The 19,177-nt window shown below is 46.4% G+C and overlaps 1 protein-coding gene across 10 annotated transcripts in view; it reads right to left on the bottom strand.

Annotated features, from left to right (window-relative positions):
- Positions 1–19,177, bottom strand: part of TIAM1 (TIAM Rac1 associated GEF 1) — a 466,993-nt gene that overhangs the window by 226,437 nt on the left and 221,379 nt on the right. For 2 of the 10 annotated variants that reach the window (XM_070785846.1, XM_070785842.1), the window contains exon 1: positions 13,686–13,822. The exons of 7 other annotated variants lie outside the window; for them this stretch is intronic. The gene's annotated coding sequence lies outside the window, so the exon portion shown is untranslated. Of the gene's footprint in view, positions 1–9,113; positions 10,566–13,685; positions 13,823–19,177 lie in introns of those variants that run through there. One more of the 10 variants, XM_070785852.1, reaches the window with a different exon arrangement.

Below are 19,177 nucleotides of genomic sequence, written 5' to 3'. Positions count from 1 at the left end.
TGCAAGGAGATCCAACCAGTCAATCCTAAAGGAAATCAACCCTGAATATTCATTGGAAGGACTGATGCTGAAGCTGAAGTTCCAATACTTTGGCCACCTGATGCAAAGAACTGATTCATTGGAAAAGACCCTGATGCTGGAAAAGACTGAGGGCAGGAGGAGAAGAGGACTTAACAGAGGATGAGATGGTTGGATGGCATCACTGACTCTATGGACATGAGTTTCAGCAAGCTCTGGGAGATGGTGGAGGACAGGGAAGCCTAGTGTGCTGCAGTCCATGGGGTCGTAAAGAGTCAGACACAGCTGAGCAACTGAACAGCAATATAGACAGAAACTTCTGTACATCACAAGGACCCCCAAGGATATAATGTGCTGCCCCAAGCAACTAGCTCGCCTAATGTCCAAGAGATAGGGAGCGCTCAGGTAAAGAAGACCTGGGTCTCTTCACTTCTAGCTCAGTGTTCTTTTCATATTTTATTGAATAAACACTAGCAAATAACAATGATAATCATTTTGCTTAAATACAAATGATTGAGCTTATTTATCTCCTTAATTTTTTAAAAAAACTAAAATGACCATTGATTTTTAAGGGCCCAAAGAGAAAACTCGCTAGACCCTAGCAGGAGATCATTGTTAGCAATGGCAACACTGACACGGAACTACCCAGAGAAAACCATCAGTAGGGTAGATCTGTTTATGACTAAATGGCCCATCAGGCATTCACACAAAACTAGATGCCTGTAAATACTGAATAGAGTGGAGCAGAAACTAAGTGATCAAATTGGTTGTTTGCCGCTCTTAGAAAGAAATACTGAAGATGTACTGACTGTTCCAGAAACACAGGAAAGTCAGAATTGGGAAGAACCACAGAGGCTTGGGGGAGTTGGGCATGCAGGCTGTCTGTGTGTCCACCTGGACTTGCTGTGCATAGCTGTGTCCTTTTCCGTCTCTCTGCCTCATTTTCCTCACCTGTAAACCTGCGCTTTCCTAGTAGCTCAGATGGTAAAGAATCTGCCTGCAATGCTGGAGACCCGGGTTCAATCCCTGGGTCAGGAAGATCCCCTGAAGAAGGAAATGGCAATCCACTCCAACATTCTTGCCTGGAGAATTCCATGGACAGAGGAGCCTGGCGGGCTACAGTCCATGGGGTCGCAAAAGATCTGGACATGACTGAGAGACTAACACACACACACAAAACCGGGATGATAATAGTTCACTGGGTTATTGGGTAGATTAAATGCAATAGGCCATGCTAAGCGTTTAAAACTGAGCCAGGCACGTAATATCTCTGGTAGTCCACAAGTTATGACTCCACATTCCCAATGCAGGGGGCACCGATTTCATCCCTGGGTGGGTAATAAAGATCCCGGATGCAATGCAGCATGGCCAAAAATAAAACTGTGCCAGGCAGAGAGTAAATACTTAATGTGCGTGTGTGCCAAGTCACTTCAGTTGAGCCCACCTCCTTGTGACCCTATGGACTGCAGCCCACCAGGCTCCTCTGTCCATGGGATGAGTGGGTTGCCATTTCCTTCTCCAAGGGATCCTCCCAACCCAGGGATCAAACCCAGGTCTCCTGCATTACAAACAGATTCCTTTCCCCTCTGAGCCACCAGGGAAGTTGGGAATTGTATAAATGCATTAGAAAAATACATAACAACAGTTATAACCTAGAGGCTGGAACAGGAAAAGCTTTCAATCAACCCTTGTGGCTTTTGCCTTTTCCACTCAGATTGAACTCCAGGCTTGGTTTGCATGCAGGCAACTGTAATTACCTCCACTGTTCCTTCCAAAATTAAAACCACGAAGATCTGTCAACCCTTGATTTTTCTTCCAGGCGTGATTCTGCGGCCTCATGCCCTCCCTGTCTGGGAGGAATCTTTGTTACCACACTTCCTGTTTCCATCAAAGCCTCAGTCCTCATCACACAGATTGATGCTGCTTGACCAGCAAAGAGTCCCACAGATAACAGGGCCCCAGCTGTTCCATCTGGACTCCCCTGGGATTTCAGAGACTTTCACCTGCACCTCTAGCAACAGATAACCCAGGTCTCTGGAATGAACTTCTACCTCTGAAAGTAACTAGCTGCAATCCTCTCTCTCTCTTCAGCACCCCATTCCCACCCCACTCCATTCCCATTCTCTTAATAAAACGGAACTCCGCTGAGCATCAATTAGGAGCAGAGGGAAAATCCTGTGCTTCACTGGTTTCTTCCCAAACACACTTCTGTAAGCCTGAAACGGTTGCGGCCCAGCCTGCACGTCTCAGGGCCCCCAGAGCTTCTGGAGTTGAGCTTTTGCTTACCCACTGCCAAGTAGGTATTTCCCAGCCCGCCTCTCCTCCCATGGAGACTAGTGGCAACCACCCGGACCCCCCATCCAGGCAACCAAATGTGACATCAAAGGAGCCCCCGAGTGGCCATCTGTCCCTGCCACGCCAATGTTTATGCAATGTGGGCAGGAGAGGGACAGGACAACCAAAGAATCCAGGGCGTCCGGCTCCAACAAACCCAAGGCAGCGACACCCCAGGCCATGTGAGCTACCGAACAGGAGACAGTGGTAAGAAATCCCCCGTCTAGCTGCAGAGGCTCCTTCTAAAAAGATAGCTGCAACTACCTTTTTAATGGTTACCTTTTTTTTTTTTTTAATTGACAGATAGTTGCTTTACAATACTGTGCTGGTTTCTGCTATCAGTCTGCAACTGTTTGACTTTCTTTCCTGATGGTGTGCAAAAAATGAGCTGGATACATCTCACCTGTGGGCAGGCAGCTAAAAATAAAATCGGCTCCCTAATTTTGCAGTAATTTTGTGATATTTTTCAAATATTATGCATCCTGCCAAAAAGTTCCACTTCAGTATGGTATCTCATGCTGTGCTGACATTACCAGACTCATGAACGGTGAAGTGCTAAGGGGAACTGGCTAAGGCAGAAATGCAGAGATCAGACACGAACCCGGGAGCTTCAGAATTCTAGAATCGTCATCTAAACGCCTCTGCTTTTATCTAGAATGGCAGGTCAAGACGCATGGGAGCAGCCATGGATGTAAAAGCCAGATAAAGCACAGTTCAAGTCCAGGGTCACCATGTCAGGGTGAGTTTGGTGAAGTCACGTGGGTGCCATCAGCTGGACTTGGCCAGGATGCCATGACCAAGGAGGTGCTGAGGTTCGATCATGGGCTCTATTGAGACCAGCGAGCAGAAAGCCAGGCACACAGCACATGCTCGATGTATGTGGACCCTTCTCTGCAGCATCTTCGGTTCCAGCCCCGTCCTCTCTCTGGGACCTTGAGGTGAGACACACCCAGGAGGCAAAGCATGTCTGAATCTCTTTGCCAAAAAGGAGAGGTCACCATGAACAGTGGGGCTGACCACCAGCTCGAACTGAACACACAAACTCTGCTGAAGCACGTCATTATTATCATTCATATGGGGAAGAAAGCACATCAAGTGCTTTCACCTACCATTTTCATGAAGTCTGTCAAACCACATCCCAAGAATTGGAAGAGAGACCGCATTATTCATCACATAAATCTGCTTCCATTCTCCCAGTGGGGGAAGACGGCTAACCACCGTGCTTGAAGCCAAAAGATGATCCATCCACCCTGTGATTCAGCTTGAACAGCTGCAGCGTGAAAACGCAACACGAGCTCACCCAAAAGTGGGCTGATGATTTTTAGATTTGCCCCCTCGCTTATCTTATTTTTTTCAAGTCTGTTCCTTGACCTCGACTTCCCTTCATTCATAGAACCGGGAAACAACCGTGGCATTTCTCTGGACAGCGTGGGCCAGGTTATGATGCATCCCTGAAGAATCAGATCAGCACACGCGTACTCTGTGGTTCCAGGCACCATCACAGCACTCAAGGATTTACAGTTGAGTTGAGAGGAAAAAAAGATTAAAAAGGCAACATCTGACTAGTAATACGGGGCACTGAGGGGGAAAAAATGATTCGGGGCTGGAAGAGACTGGAAAGGCAGCAAGGAGGAGGTGGGCTGACACTGATTCCGAAAGACAGCTGGGGGGAGGTCACCGGAGGGGGAGATGGAATGGACACTCGCCCGGAGACAGGACTTGGTAAGGCTGTTTAGAGCTCAGCTGGGCCAATTAGCCACTCATCAAACAAGCATTTACACAACAGCCTGTGGCAGTCCGGAGAAGGCAATGGCACCCCACTCCAGTACTCTTGCCTGGAAAATCCCATGGACGGAGGAGCCTGGTAGGCTACAGTCCATGGGGTTGCTAAGAGTTGGACATGACTGAATGACTTCACTTTCACTTTTCACTTTCATGCACTGGAGAAGGAAATGGCAACCCACTCCAGTGTTCTTGACTGAAGAATCCCAGGGACGGGGGAGCCTGGTGGGCTGCCGTCTATGGGGTGGCACAGGGTCGGACACAACTGAAGCGACTTAGCAGCAGAAGCAGCAGCAGCTGTGGCAGTCACTCTAACCCACAATGAGGCAAATATACAGGAGAGGACGACCAGCCCTACCTTGGAGAGACACACGGGAGCCTTCAGGGAATCAGGCAACTGTGGTTCAAATCCTCTCTCCTCCTTTCCTAACGCTGTCACTTGGAACAAGTTCCTTAACCCAGAGATGAGAACTCACGCTTAAGTTACTTAGTGGAAGCAGTTTCACAGAAAACCAGTTGGGGAGTGGGAGAAAGAGGCCACCAGAGCTCTCTGGAGACAGGACAGGGAAAACCTCAAGAGTCTGCCTGAAATACCCGCACCCAGCTCTGGCTAAGGATTGCCTCAAGGGACAAGGACTCCATGGTCAAAGGCGCAGCAAGCCTCGAGGCCGGCTCGCCAACAAAGAGAAGGGAAGGCTGGCTTATGGAGTGAAAGCATGGGGGGAAGCTGATTTGCACATAAGACAACGTGGATCCAAACAGGCGGGACAGAGCACAGGCGACATGTGCCTCAGAGGGTTAAATGTTGTTTTCATCATTGTTGTTTATATTATTTACCCCTTAATAAAAAGCCAGCAACCCAACTATGACAATGCAATGGGATTCAAAGGAGAGCAAGAGGTCTGTAGGCTGCCCTGTGCTAAGGCTGCCAGTCTGGATCCAGGTGTGGCCAGAACAGGTAGGACAGGAAGAACAGGTCAGAGCAAGACCTGCAGAGGAGAGCCCGAGATGCTGGTGGGCAGTAAACTGCAGGGATCAGGAGGCAAAAGTGCGCAGCCATTGCAAAAGAAAGAAACAGAACGACCAGAGGATCCAGCAATCCCACATGTGGGTATTTACCCAAAATAAATGAAAGCAGGATCCCAAAGAGACATGAGCCAGCCCATGTTCACTGCAGCATTACTCACAGTAGCCAAGATGGGGACACCACCCAAAGGTTCAACAATGGAGGAAGGCGGGGAAAAGGCAGTACACACACGAATATTACTCAGCCTTAAAAAAGAAGGAAATCCTGCATATGCCACAGCATGGATGAACCCTAAGAACACTGTGCTGTTTGAAATAAGCCAGTCCCAGAAAGACAAATGTTGCATGCTTCCACTTACATGCTGCTAAGTCACTTCAGTCATGTCCGACTCTGTTCGACCCCATAGACGGCAGCCCACCAGGCATCCCCGTCCCTGGGATTCTCCAGGCAAGAACACTGGAGTGGGTTGCCATTTCCTTCTCCAATGCATGAAAGTGAAAAGTCAAAGTGAAGTCGCTCAGTCATGTCCAACTCTTAGCGACCTCACGGACTGCAGCCTACTAGGCTCCTCTATCCATGGGATTTTCCAGGCAAGAGTACTGGAGTGGGGTGCCATTGGTTATCTAAAATAGTGAAACTCATCATGAAAGCAAAGGCTAGAATGGGGGATGCCAGGGGCTGGAGGGAAGGGGGATAAGGAGGTGCAAATCAACGGGTATTAAATCTCAGGTATGCCAGGTGAGCAAGTTCTAGAGACTCACTGTAAAATATCGCACCTACTGCTAATACTGTACTGAACACTTAAAAATCTGATCAGAGGGTAGGTTGCGTGCTGTGTTCTTATTACAGTTAAAAAAAAAAAAAAAAAAATTTTTTAATTGCAGGGCTCATGCCTCAGGAAGCATCGGTGATTCAGCCTCTCCATCAAGTTGGAGATCCCTTATTTGTTCAGATCCTAGATCAACTGGCATAGGACCCAAATCTGATCACTGTTAAACAGTAGAGCATTATGTCACTTACTAACAAGGCTTGAGTGGCTACATTGATGGGAGGAAAGCAAGCGTGTTTGCTTGTTGTTTCTTATGTTTGTTTGTTGTTGTTGGCCATGCCATGTGGCATGTGGGATCTTAGTTCTCCAACCCAGGATCGAACCCAAGCCCCTGCCATGGAAGCATGGAGTCTTCCCATGGAAGCATGGGACTGCCAGGAAGTCCCTGGAGGAAGGCAAGCATGGAAAGAATAACTGTACGTGTACAGTTAGAAAGCCCCCTTTGGTCTAAACCATCCTCGCCCAGTGACGTTAAGTGGGAGATGTTGCTCAGGGCAGACGACACTGTCCCCACGTGGAAGAGGAACTTTAGAGCCACGAGTCCCCTTTTGCTGGACTTCCTAGAAGAGTCTCAGGCCACACATGGGAGGCAGGAAAGGTGTCTGTTCCACAGATTTCTTTTCTCCAAGTGCCTGTAAACCAGACACTTTTCCCACCTGGATCCTTCCAGCAGGAAGCCCCTTGCCTCTCAAGCAATGATGGGACCCCATCTGGGCACAGCAGTGAAGGCCACATGAAGTACCCCACTGCAACCAAACCTACTTCCCAGTTCAGGCGAAGAGTCAACCTCCCTGTTCCAAGGAACCTGATCTCATGCACAACAGCCCCAGAAAAACCCCATCTGCTACCAACCTTTCCCAGCTGCTCTCCAAATCGATTCTTTCTTCCCCTTTTCTGGTGTCACGAGGGCAGGCAAAGAAAAAGTCAGAAAACAAAGGTAGGAAGGTTATCCCCGAAAGTCTCTAAAATTATGTAATCTGAAAATCAATGGAAACCTTCTTCCTCACGACTCAAGGTGGAAGGAATCAGTGCATGTATGGAGGCTCCCAAAGGGCAGACCCAGCCGGCTCACAGTGGTCCTGACTTGGGGTGCGCCCCCACCACCTCATCATCAAGCCCCAAAGACTGGCCTGTCCATGTGGATGATCCAAGAAGAAAGGGCCCCTAAGTGGCCCAGACAGTAAAGAATCTGCCTGCAATGCAGGAGACCCAGGTTCAATCCCTAGGTCAGGAAGATCCCTTGGAGAAGGGAATGGCAAACCACTCCAGGATTCTTGCCTGAAGAATCCTGTGGACAGAGGACCCTGACGAGCTGCAGTCCAGGGGTCCTTGAGTCGCCAAAGAGTAGGACATGACTGAGCGACTAACCCTTTCACTTTCAAGCATCAGGAAGTTCCCAGAAAATCTGTTTCAAAGTCTCAGTTTCTGAGCAGGTAGAATCAGAAGCCCTCTTCTCATCAAAACAGATAATGAAACTTCTATCGTCCTGAATAGGTGGATTTCGACAGATCCTAAGACAAGAAGGACTTTAAAGGCTTGCCTACTCATGTCCCAGTGTTCTGAAAACACTCCACTTACCCCATCCCAAACAGGAGAGGCTTCTCAAGATCTCCAAACGTGCCATCCACAGCTCATGTCCTAGGTGAGAGGCTAGGACCCAGAGCCATCATACCCCAAGGGACCAGCCCCCCTGCTCCTGGCTTCGGGTCTAGAGGGGTGGGGCTCAGCCCACTGTGGATCTACCCACAAGAACAGACAGAGGAAAGCAATGGGTTTTATGCTCACCTTTCATATTCCTCTAGAGGTTACAAGATCTTCCTCGGAAACCTCATTGTGATAACTTAGGAAAAGTACCTCATATGTTGTAGATGGGCTTCCCTCATAGCTCAGTCGGTAAAGAATCTTCCTGCGATGCAGGAGACCGGAGTTCAATTCCTGGGTTGGGAAGATCCCTTGGAGAAGGAAATGGCAACCCACTCCAGTGTCCTCGCCTGAAGAATCCCATTGGCAGAGGAGCCTGGCGGGCTGCAGTCCATGGGGCCGCAAGAGTCGGACACAACTGAGCGACTAAACCACCACCACCACCAAGTTATAGATACTCAATAAATCAGTATTTAGTATTCATAGTCTAACAAGGAATTTGTATTTGAATAATCAAGGAAGCATTTGCGTGTATGCTAAGTCGCTTCAGTTGTGTCCAACTCTGTGCAACACTATGGACTGTAGCCCACCAGGCTCCTCTGTCCATGGAATTCTCCAGACAATACCGGAGTGGGTTGCCATGCCCTCCTCCAGATCTTCCCAACCCAGGGGTCGAACCTTCATTTCATACGTCTCCTGCACTGGCAGGCAGATTCTTTACCATTAGCACCACCTTCACTTACCAGGCGCTTATACCACTATGGCTTCATACAAAGCACTTTGGCCATGGTTATTCTTGCCCGCCAAAATCTCATAATTTATGAAAGCCTGAATTGTCAAACACTGGAGCATATGAGTCCAAAGTACTGCATGAGGTACTATGACCTAGCTCAAGAGCTTACAAATCCATCCAGAACAATTAAAAAAGACAGCTTTCCAAAAGTGATGACCTCTCACCCTCAAGTTTCACCAATGAATGGTATGCTAATACTTTGTTTTCAAGTAAGGAATCAAAATAAACTAGGGAAGCAGTGCTGCAAAATACTTAGGAAGACTATGGGCCCTCTTGTTCTCTGTTCTCGTAAAAACACCAACTAAAACAAACAGCAGCTCCTGTGCTGTTACTCAGCCCTCGGGGTCATAGCAGACAGGCCAGGTCAAGGGCAGCTGGTTAATCAATCTGCTGACTTGGAAAATAGCCCCACGGCGAAGGCCAATTCACTCCGCAAAATGTAAACCAAGACTTGCTCCTTGGGCGGAATAGCAAATGATGTTGGCATCACACCATAAAGCCTTTCTCCAGCTCACAATCCTTCCCCCTGCCCAGCTCAGCCCATTGCAACACTGGATGCCTAAATAAATCTTAAGTAATTATGCCACAGATTCTCCCAGGATCTATTCAGAGGAGAAACCCCAGGGAGAACAAACAGCTTGAGTTTGGAGACTTCAATAATGCTACAGTCCTTTGTGCAGGAATATTACCTGGCCAACCTCCTCCGCCCTTTGCTCTTCATTTCTCTCCTTGGTTAAGAAGTCAGCAGTAGCATTCAACGATCCATATCTCCCCGCAAAGCATGGACGAACTCCAAGCCCGGGAAGAGGATGCTCAGAAACTGCGGTGGAAATACGAAATCAATGTGGCAATCAACCCCAAGCATCTCCCAGCTAAATTCTGTAGTAACGAAAGTTAACAAACTTTGCCTTCAAAGGAGCAACCCCACTGACTTACATCTCAAGTTCTGAGCTTTGTACCCATTTCATTCGTACCCGGTGTGTGTTAGTCGCATCTGACTCTTTGCAACTCCATAGACTGTAGCCCGCCAGCCTCCTCTATTCATGGGATTCTCCAGGCAAGAATACTGGAGTGCGTTGCCATTTCCTTCTCCACATTTGTACCCTGTGTGTGTTAGTCGCCTAGTCGTGTCCGACTCTTTGTGACCTCATGGACTGTAGCCCGCCATGTTCCTCTGTCCATGGGATTCTCCAGGCAAAAATACTGGAATGGGTTCCCGTTTCCTCCTCCAGAGGATCTTTTCGACCCAAGGATCAAACCCAGGTCTCCTGTACTGCAGGCAGATTCTTCACCATCTGAGCTACCAGGGAAGCCCTGATGTATACTCTAAAGACAGCCCAAAAAAAGCAAGAAAGAAAGGGAGGGAATTAGAAGAGAGCAGTTAGACTCTCAAGGAGGTGAAATGAGCTGAAGGAAAACATACAGTAATCCCAGGAAGGTGACGATGGTGAGAGTTGCACAACAGTGTGTGTGCACTTAGTGCCGCTGAACGGTACGTGTGTGCGCGAAGTTGCTTCAGTCGTGTCTGATTCTTTGCGACCCTTAGGGATTACAGCCTGCCAGGTTCCTTTATCCATGGGATTCTCCAGGGAACAATACTGGAGTCAGTTGCCATGTCCTTGTCCAGGGAATCTTCCTGACCCAGGGACAGAACCAGAGTCTCTTATGTCTCCTGTATTGGCAGGAGGGTTCCTTACCACTAGAGCCACCTTATAGTATAGATATCAGAAAATGTGGTGGAAATACAAAATCAAGGTAGTGTTCATCAGCCAACCATCTCCCACCATATTGAAATAGTATGTTGTAGATTATGTCACTTTTTCCACAATTTTAAAAAAAAAATTTAATTAAAAAAAAAAAAGTGGAGGGGGAAATGTACAGTCAGTTTACTATCAATTCACTGGGATAAGATGAAAATATGGAAAGGGACCCTGATAATTCCACTTGCCCGGAATTAAAAAAAAAGAATGATAGAAGTGGTTTTGTTTCATGCTATTGCAATACCCGTTCACATTTCTGGAAGGAAGGCACCCGCAGAACTGTGACCTTGCACAACAGTAGCAGAGGAAAACACTCCTCAGACTACAACTGACGATCCACTGTGTGTGTGCCAAACCGCGAGACGGGTCCCTTACGTGAAAACTCAGAGGAATCTCACGAAGGCCCCCGAAGTAGTTTTCAGACCTCTCTCTCACAGTAGGGGACCCACAGGCTCAGAGAGGTTAGGTAATTTCCCCAGGGCCACACAGCTACAACTGAGAGCAGGAATTCAAACCCAGCTCTTTCTGACTCCAAAGTTATTGTTCTTACACGACCACCACATACTCAGAAAGATTTTCTGAGGAAACTTTAAAATGCCAAGGCTCATGCATTAAATATGAACCAAACTGAAACATTTTCCCTCAGTCATTACAACAAATTTGCTCTGGCTCAGTACAAAGTAAACTTGTTAAGTGGGTTGAAATCACCTTCAATTCACATTAAATTATCAGTAAGTCTTGGGTGAATTCTAGTAAGATGTTTCCAAAACAATTTCACAGGGTGTGTCCCAGTGAATATGCAAAACCCACCCTACAACAATTTGCTCCAACAGGTATGATACTCAGGAACACAAGCTATGTTTTACTAAAACTGGAAAACATTACGTCAAAGACACATAAATATACAGTATCTTCCTCCATACAACTAGGAGACTCAGTTATTTAGTTTTAAAGGCTCTTGAAATCTTTTTTGACAGAGTTCCATAGGGCACAATTTTTTAAATGCATGTAAACTTACAATAAGTTGTATTTGTTTATGCTTCATTTAAAATATAAACAAAACCAAAGTTAGGTCTTTCAAAAATGAATAAAACTGATAATACATTAGCAAGGTTGATCAAAAAAGAAAAAAGGCACAAATAACCAATTCCAGAAATGAAAAAGGAAACACTTCTACAGATGCTGTACTCTTGAAAATTATTATGAAAGGATATTATCTGTAACTTTATATAAATAAGTTTAAGATGAAATGGGAAAATCCCTATTAAAAAGAAAACAAAACTCGTTACTAAAAACAAGATCATCTTAATAGCCTTACTTCTACAGAATAAACTGAACTTGCAATAATAAAAAAAATAAAATCCAAGAACTTCCTTGGCAGTCCAAGGGTTAAGACTCCTCAATGCCAATGAAAGAGGGGCAGGTTCAATCCCTGGTCAGAGAACTGAGATCCCACACGTCCTGAGGGGCAGCCAAACAACATAAACAAATAAATAAGATAAAATTCAAATATCCAGGGCCAATCCAGGTATGGGCGAGGTATAGCGACCACAAGAAAACAATGATACAGAAGCTGTGACACCTGCAAGGTCATACAGCGTAATTAATACACGTTTCAAATAGCTTCACGATGATGTCCCCAGACAGTCCCATGTGAGAGTGTCTAGAAACCTTTCTGAATAATATATTCCCCCTTCCCTAGCTGAGGATTACTGTTCCATAAAACTCCACAAACAAGGGTCTATTAGTCAGTGTTAGCAGCATTATCACGAGACCGAGTCTGGTTGTCTTTCCTGTTGAGTAAGTTACTAAAGGCTCCTTGGCAGGGTAGGAGGAATCAGCATCAAGTTCATTCCCACCTGCATGTTCTTTCTTGAGCCCACAACAAGCAAGAAAGCAGGGCTCCAGCAGCCCAGACCATGCCTCCAGTTGTTTTTCCCTGGCACATGTGCGTGATCATGCCCACTAGCTAAGTCATGACTGACTCTTTGCAACTCCATGGACGTACCCTCTGTAGCCAGGCTCCTCTGTCCGTGGGATTCTCCAGGCAAGAATACTGGAGTGGGTTGCCATTTCCTCCTCCAGGGGAATCTTCTCGACCCAGGGATCGAACCCCAGGTCTCCTGCATTAGCAGGAGGATTCTTTACCACTGAGCCACCTAGGAAGCCCAGCATGTGTCTAGATTGGTTTAAAAGTAATTTCATTCTAGTTCTGTATCATAAACTTCGAGAAAGCTAAAGGGTGAAAGTAAACGAAGGCTAAAACTGTGGGCACAGCATCCCGTCCCCCAAGCCCCGAAGTTCAGCTGGAAGGTGGGCTGGGGAAGTCAGGCTGGTCCTTTCTGGCATTAGGAGAACAACAGAATCGGCCGCTAACATCCCCCCAAGCCACACCCACCCCAGAACCTGGAGAAGCCCTTACAAAATAAAACTTGGTTTTCTACAAATATAATAAGATCCACACATTCATTCGCCTTCGCTTCTGGCTCAGAGAGCAGGACAATTCTCTAAAAATTCTTACAAAAGATCAGCTTACAACACACACACACACACACACACACACACACACAGCTCCCACTGCTCTGCACTAACCTGTTGATCAGATACGAAATAGATGACACAGATAACAGTTAACCCCCAGGCCTCCACCTAACCAACCCTGCAGTAAGGAAACACTACACAGGTCAAAATAAAGCTCCTTGAGGGGCTGAAAATAAAACCTAAAGAATGCCCGCATTTGTCCAAGTTTATCCTCTGCTGAGACAAGTGAAGCGTCTCTTGCAATCAACCCAACCTCATGCCACCCTCCACCCAAACTTCCTCTCCCCACCCCACCCGAAATCGACTTGGGCAATCAATCTAAAGACAAGTCAGCTGCCACAGAAAACTAACATTTTTCAAGGAAAAAAGTTCCACATAAATAAACAACACCTCAATAGCCAGAAACCCTGGAACTGTACTCACTCAATCAGACAGAATTAATGAGAAACGTAGACTTCCCAGGCTTCACTCCAGAATTCCCACCCAGGAGCCTGTTAGCACCACAGCTTCGGAATATTCCTTCGGAAGTTTTTGTCACTTAAAATCCCGAGACTTTCACGGGGTTCATTTTCAAAGACGTGGACACTGAACGCGCGGCAGGGCAGCCTGAGACACGGCGCATCTTTGGTGGATAACAGGATCCCACCATCTCCTTCCAGAACCCAGATTCAGTGAGATCCTCGGTTACAGACGGGGCGAGCGCGGAAGGGGGTGGGGGATGAATCGCTTTCAAAACCCCGAACCCCTTTCCCCACGAACCAGAACCCACTTGGTGGTGTCCCCGGGCAGCCCCAGCGCAGCGCGGAGACGCGCCCCGCCGATCCCGGGCGCACAGGTCCCCGCGCGGCAGCTGCGGAGCCCGGGTTCCCATCCGGCCTCTCGCCGCCCAGGGCTGGCCCACACCTCCCAACACAAAGAAATATGCCGATGAAAAGAACCGGGTTTGAAATTCAAGCTCACCGTCGCTCAGCGAGGCGCACATGCCGCTCGCGTCTTGCTTCCCATCTCTCAGAACTTCCAGTAACAGAAATGAGGAAGCAGCCAGCCTTCCCCGGGCTCCAGGCGGTGGGAGTGGGCGTTACCTTGTGAAGTTTCGTGCTGTGATGAATCTGGTCATTTGGGTGTGTAGAAGAGGGTTTGTGGCTCCTCCCCGCACACCGTCGCCTCCCTCCTCTCCGCCTCCTCCAATTCGTCTCCCTTTTGGTGTGCGCAACGCCGTGGACTCCCCAGCGCCCAGCTCCTCGCATCCTTTGGGGAAATTAATTCCTAACAGCTTTTACCCATTTTACAGACGAACCTGGTCGCCCTGCAGAAAGTCTATTTTTCGAAAGCACGTGGCAAGAAAGCAGTGCCTCTTATCGGATTTAAGAGGCTATAAATCTTAAATAACTGCGCAGTACCCGCTCTTTCCCGGGAGGAATATGGGTAGTTCAGCAAGTGGAGACCTAATTTTATGAATATCTAGTTTAAAAGAGTCGAGGACAGAAAAAAAAAAAAAAAAAAACACTTTCAGCTGCTTGTTTTTCCTTTAAAGCCTATTACAAAATATTTCAGGTATACAAAAATATATTTGAAAATAATATAATGAACCAGACAACTTAAAATTCCCAGTCTTGTTGGGAACTCCTCCCTGAAATGCACCCCCCTGCCCCTCCTCCTTGAAATATAACTGCTGTTAATTTGATTTCCCATGAGCAATTTCTATATCACAGTTTCTAAAAATTCTAAAGGACATAAGCCAACAAAGCTCACGTGAAAGCAGTCCAGTGGTATCTTTCAGCTGGGCTTGCTCTTGGTTCCCAAACAAAAGTTCACTTAAATAAAACTTTAAAAGGACCACACATGAAATGAAGCCTCAGGTGGCCAGTTAAAGAGAAGGAAAGAAATCACAGTATAAGAAAATAGGATATCTGGAATGACAAGCAAGAGGCCCTGTCTGAAAGAGTTGAAGCATTCATGGATGAAATTGATAGATTAATAGCACATTATCATTTTACAAGGTTAAGAGCTGTGTTAAAAGCCAAGGATACTGACCCACTGCTGCAAGGGACTTTTTTCAAACAAACAGGCTACAGAAATAGAAACACAACATTCATCATTAAAGAGGTCGTAATTGCTCAAGTGCCTGTCAGAGATACAGGCTGGGAGCCGTTACTCAGAAAAGGGAATTTTCAAGATAATCATGATAAAAATCAAAATAGTAAAAACCACAATCCGGTCAAAACTGATTCAAAAATGAGTAAGAAGTAGATGCCTAGTTGATTTATATATTCCCAGTACCTTGCTGAGAAGCTGCTGCTCTGTGCGACCCCATAGATGGCAGCCCACCAGGCTCCCCTGTCCCTGGGATTCTCCAGGCAAAAACACTGGAGTGGGTTGCCATTTCCCTCTCCAATGTATGAAAGTGAAAAGTAAAAGTGAAGCTGCTCAGTTGTGTCCGACCCTCAGTGACCCCATGGAAAGCTAGCATAAGTATACATTTAAAGACTGTCTGATAAATGACGCAAACAACCAAGAGAATGCTCATGAAGACTTCTGAAGGAGCAGAATGAGAAAGGAAAGCAGTGGTCCTGGATGTGGATAGTGGTTTTGGTCCCGGATTTGGATAATGGTCCTTACCAAAAGGTGACTTCCCTTAAAGGGATATTTAGCAGTATTGGAGACACAACTTGGGGGTACAATTAGCATCTAATAGGTGTCAGTCAAGGATGCTGCTAAGCACCCTAAAATGCACAGGAAAGCCCCCTTCAACAAAGGGTTATGCAGCCCAAGAAAACAATAGTGCTTGCTACTGTCAGCAAGACCCTGACAGAGGTCTTGCTATCCACTGTCACTTAATGGACATTCCATCTATGATCACCAATATTATAAAGAGACTCTCCTGGGGCTTATGACAATACACAACAGCATTTCTCCTTCCTTCCCATTGTGTAGCATTTGATGACTGATGGCTGTCGTGTGAGCTCAGAAGAAACTGGGCACTGGGGTCAGATCAGGAAAAAAGTTTACCGATTTGGGGTTCATGCAACTCACAAAACCAACTTCTGTTGAATTTGGATGAAGATAATCAAGAGAGGGTTGAGAGGAAGATGACAGAAAGCCAGGATATCAGCTTGAGAATCATTGCATGGCTGGGCAAGGAGGCATCGGGTGCAAAGTGAAAGAGTTGTGAAAGATACACAGGGTCGGGCTTATCCCGGTCACATCAGTCATCTCTGTATAGACAGTCACTAGCTGGAGACACTCCACTGAGAACAGGAAGGAGGTTTAATCTCATTACAGCTTACCGAAAAGCAAGTTACAAATCACTTACAGCAAAAAGAATGTAAGCATCACAAAGTCTACCTCTTTCCTACAGGTTTTTCTGGTCTCATCATTACCTAAGAAGTATTGAACACTTCTTTTAACTAGGATGCCATATGTTTTTTTCTCCTTTCTTGAATAAGAAAGAGATTCGTTGTTGTTGTTCAGAGGTGTGAGGGGTGGGTGCGAGGGGGCAGTGGGTGTGCTCATTTTGAATCCCCCTTAAAACCTAGCAGATGGCAGGTTCTCAATAAATGGACGTGGGATTAAACTGAAGGAGTCCCCACTTTACTACCCACCTCTCAGGTCAGAAAAGAGAGTCCCCTATAGTTGCTTCTGGCAGAAATCCACGGGGCACCAGGGGGTTCGAGAGTCTGAATGATCTGACAGCACATGAAGAATCTGCTGACTGCGTTCAGCGGCTGACAGATTGCCAAAGACCTGACATGGGTGACCAGGGCGAGCCCGGACCAAGATCAGAGCCTGAGCAGTTCCCAAGCGGCGGCCACTGGCCTCCCAGAGAGGTGTCTCTTTGCACCACAGCGCTTACTCCCACAACAGAAGAAGAGTACCAGGCTGTGGGTCCCCCACAAGCCACGTGACGAGCTGATGACAAAAGACACTTGAGCCCTCCTTAAGGTACCAACTCCTGAGCCTGCAGTCTCTAAAGCCACTCATTTTGCTTTTCAAGATTCATATGAATTTAGGAAAAGAACAAGTAAGCACAGTTCTGAGCCCTACACAAGCAATGAACTCAGGCATCAACAGGCAACACTTCTGTAACAGAGAAATACAACCAGTAGAGGGCACCCAACTGACTTTTGTTTTTACCAGTCATCTGGGGTCAGGATAAACCTGGAGACGATATTAAATGAAACCAGTTACAAGAGTAATCTACCACAAGTGGGGGAAAAAGAAAGATTTACCTAAAAACCAGTTTGAAAAAAATCTACAAGCCATGACACCCTTATATGGTATTTATACTGCTTGTGGATATCTATACAGGAGCTAGCTAAACTGACATAATTATAATTAATTAATCAGTTAATACATGTTGGAAACAATATTTGATATGTGGGGAAGAAAGCCACAAAGGGTTAAACGTCTCTCTTCTTTGTCAGCTGAATTTACACTCAGGAATTTACACTCAGAAAAAATTTTTTTCTTAATTTTCCCCAAAGATTTTACTAGGTCTTTATCTTGCTATTTTGCTTATTAGACCTATAATACCTGGCTTTTAAAATTCCTTTGAAATTGTGTTCTCAACGACACAAATGCTCTTCTTAAACAAGATTCTTCTGGATGAGCTATTCAAGGGTCTTCAAAACCAACTTGCTCAGGAATCAAAGCAGCTTAACCCCAAATCATTGTAATCGGCTGAGCTGAAAAGATCTGCAAAGTTGATATTAGTGCCTGCAGTGAGCGCTCTGCCACTCTCCCCGGTCTAAATCTGGAGCTAGGAAGGAGGGCTAAGGTACCAAGTGCTCACACCAACCTGCGGTCACCTGTATTACCCTGAGTCAGCAACAAAGCTGGGGAGAAAGTGCTCCTTAGGTGAGGTGAAGCCCAACTGAGGTGTTAATTAACACCGTCAAATATTCTGAATCCAAATAAAATGATTCCCCAGCACAGGTACAGATCTAAACACAGATCCAGTTAATCCTATGATGTCACTAGGGAAATTTCAGAAGCTTATTCACAAATACATTTCACAGTTGACTGATGTCTGATTGCCAAAATCAATTTTTTAATGTTTGAAACTGATTGAAAGTCTAAATATGGATCCATCTCACCCAGCCCGCTTGGTGATCTGAGGATGCGTTCAGGGACACTGACATGTTTGAAAACCCTTGATTCAGCCCTGGACGAGCGAGGCCTTCCTTCTCTCTGAGAAGAAACCAAAGCCCACCCTTTCAATGTCTTGTCTTGTCTTGATGTGCAAGTGAAAGTGAAAAGTGTCAGTCGCTCAGTTGACTCTCTGTGACCCCATGGACTGTAGCCCACCAGGCTCCTCTGTCCATGGGATTCTCCAGGCAAGAATACTGGAGTGGGTTACCATGGCCTCCTCCAGGGGATCTTCCCAACCCAGGGATGGAACCCGGGTCTCCTGCATGGCAGACGGATTCTTTACCATCTGAGCCACCAGGGAAGCCCATGATGTGCAAAGCCCTCATTAAACTTGATTTGATAAAAGAATGTTTTATGACTTTACACTTTGCACCAACCAAACTGTGAGGCTCTTTCTTTCCTTTTACTCTTTCTTGAAGTGCTTATATTGTTGTTGTTGTTTAGTTGCTAAATCATGTCCGACTCTTTTGCAACCCCATGGACCCACCAGGCTCCTCTGTCCATGGGATTTCCCAGGCAAGAATACTCGAACAGGTTGCCATTTCCTTCCCCAGAAAAACTCTTGACATCATTTTTGCTATCTGAAAACTGAATGCAAAATCAATTAGTGGAAATATTCCTGAAAAATACACCATCTGCTGAAAAAGGCATGCAAACTCTAATAGCCTTTAAAGGCCACCTCCAGGATACACTGCAGTGACTGTGCGGCAAGTTCCTTGAAATCCAAAGGCTTCAATTTCCTCAACCATATAAATGATGGTGTTCAAATTAATTTTCTCTGACTTCCCAGCTCTAGCTTCCAATTATATGTTTCCATGACTTTAAAATTCCCATTGGCTTTCATTGCCCCAAATTACATTTCTTTACAGAACCACTTTTATCTCACATGCCAAGGCTAAGAGTTTCAGGACTCCAGTGGTGATTGACGTAACTAAACCCGGACTTGTAACTGGAAGGGTGAAGGGGAGAGGGGAGGAGGGGTAGCCAGCGGAAAGAGGGAACAAGGAGGACAGAGGACGAGTCCATGAGCTCTCAGCCCCTATTAGCTTCACCCACACAGAGCCCAGTGCTGTCCCGCCCCCACACACACTGTGAGGCAGTTGGTTCCAAGGTCTCCAAGCGCCTTGCACAAGAGATGCATGTGGTTCGTGGGGGTGAGAGCATCTGGGTTCTCACTGGTGTGGGATCTTTTAGGCATCTCTCTGCTCAACAGCGATAAACAATAACAATTATTATTGGCACAAATAGTCACATCACTGCTGAGTAACGAATGTACCAAGATAAGAAGTCAAGCTGTAATT

The sequence above is a fragment of the Bos indicus genome, chromosome 1, assembly GCF_029378745.1.
Source record: "Bos indicus isolate NIAB-ARS_2022 breed Sahiwal x Tharparkar chromosome 1, NIAB-ARS_B.indTharparkar_mat_pri_1.0, whole genome shotgun sequence".
In the NCBI taxonomy this organism is placed as follows: domain Eukaryota; kingdom Metazoa; phylum Chordata; class Mammalia; order Artiodactyla; family Bovidae; genus Bos; species Bos indicus.
This window is presented reverse-complemented; position numbering and strand designations above follow the sequence as displayed.